The sequence below is a fragment of the Mirounga leonina genome, unplaced genomic scaffold, assembly GCF_011800145.1.
Source record: "Mirounga leonina isolate KUSES-001 unplaced genomic scaffold, KU_Mleo_1.0 Mir_94, whole genome shotgun sequence".
In the NCBI taxonomy this organism is placed as follows: Eukaryota; Metazoa; Chordata; class Mammalia; order Carnivora; family Phocidae; genus Mirounga; species Mirounga leonina.
The window spans coordinates 57,093,599-57,095,204 of record NW_023270855.1 but is presented as its reverse complement, the minus strand read 5'-3'; the positions used below and the strand labels follow the sequence as shown (position 1 = coordinate 57,095,204).

General features: G+C 60.6%; 1 protein-coding gene across 1 annotated transcript in view; it reads right to left on the bottom strand.

Moving 5' to 3' along the window:
• The window catches only part of DIRAS1 (DIRAS family GTPase 1), a 7,414-nt gene extending 5,975 nt beyond the window's left edge, over nt 1-1,439 (bottom strand). The window contains exon 1 of the mRNA XM_034997509.1: nt 1,350-1,439. The gene's annotated coding sequence lies outside the window, so the exon portion shown is untranslated. The remainder of the gene's footprint in view (nt 1-1,349) is intronic.
• Nucleotides 1,440-1,606: the final 167 nt, after the last annotated feature.

Here is a 1,606-nt window from a genome sequence, read left to right as displayed (position 1 = left end):
GGGTCACCCTGGAGCCGGGCGCTGGGCAAGAGCGGGGCAGCGTCGCGGTCACCGGGGGAGCCAAGGGGAGGGCCTGTTGGCGGAACTGCAGCTCAGGGCCCGGGCGTTGGTGGGGTCGTGGGCCAGCCTGGGTTCCGCACCGGAGTGGGGGCTTTGCTGGGGTGAAGACATGATCAATGGATGAAGAGATACATGAGAGCACAGCGGTGGCCCCAGGGGGCTCCCAGGCAATGGGAGTGTGCCTGGAGACCACTCCCCCATCCTAGGGGCTTTGTCTTGGCAGGGGTGGGAGAGGGGTGCCAGGAGAGAAGTGAAGACAGCACTAAGTCTGGGTTGGTGCCCCCAAGGGCAACCCACCCAAGGGGAGAGCAGTTGTAAGTCTGGGGGACCGTTTGAAGGTGGGGGTGAACAAAGGGGGCTGAGGGGCTGGGGGACTGGGTTTGTGGTTTTGGTTAGGAAAATATTTATCTTCCTCAAATAGGAGTTGTCTCTGAGAATAGATATTTGCCTTTGGGAAGTGCCTGGTCGTTCAAAGTGTCTGTGCGCCCATGTTTAAGGCAACAAGATACCATCACTCTCTCCCTCCTGAAGGACTGGAGGGAGGCAGAGGCTCATCTCAGAAGAGACTGGACTGTTGGATGCACCAACCGGATTAGGGGTGGGCATAAGACAGCCCCAGCTCCCCAAAGCCTGTTGGAGTAAGATGCCCCTTGATGGGGAGGCTGACACTAAGGTCCCACAAGAAGGGACTTTCTGGGGTCAGAGCAATCGGAGGGTGAACAGTCTTTGGGAGGTGGTGAGCTCCCCATCGTGAGTGTGTGAGCAGGTGGTCGGCTGGAGCCTATGGGTCCCTCTGGCTCTCAGCGTCTGGATTCTCATTGACCCACCATCTCTATGGCTCTGACTGAGGTGGACGCTTCCTGCTCCCTTGGAAACACCGGCACTGCCAAAGCTTTGGGGCAGGGAGAAGTCCCATGGGCTGCCAGGCCAGGTGAGGGGTTGGGACTTTGCCGGTGGACGGTTGTCCCTTGCAGTGGAGACGACTTATGCAGGACAGGGACAGCTGCCAAATCCGGCTTCTCACCTGAGCTCTCCTCCTGGTCCCTGCAGGCTGCATGCAACTCTTCCCTGGGCACGTGTCCCTCCTGCCCTGTCCTGTCATTGGCCCCGTGGGGGCGCCTCAGAGGATGGTCTGGCCCCAGCCCCTCATCTTGGGGTGCCCTCAACCAGAGATGGAGACAGCTTGATCGACAGTCAGGTAACTTCTGGTCTGGGTTGCCATGTCCCAGCCAAGTGCCCCTCTGAGCCTCAGTTTCCCCATCTGTGAATGAGGATCACTGTTGTCTCACCTTTCGGGTTGCAGGGAGCGATCAAGATGACGTCCATCTTTGAGGGGCTGCTAGGTACACAGGTGCCCTGAGGCGACAGCCCCACTCCCTCCCATTCCGACGGCCTGCCTGCCTTGGTCTCCTGAGTGACCTGCCTGCACTTGGGCTGGGCCTCCAGCCTCTGGCCGGCTCTCCGGCTCCTCCGGGCGCCTGCCCAGGCCAGGCTGACTCATGCGTGGGAGCGTGGGCACAGGCAGCAGCTCCACTCTGCGGCTGCT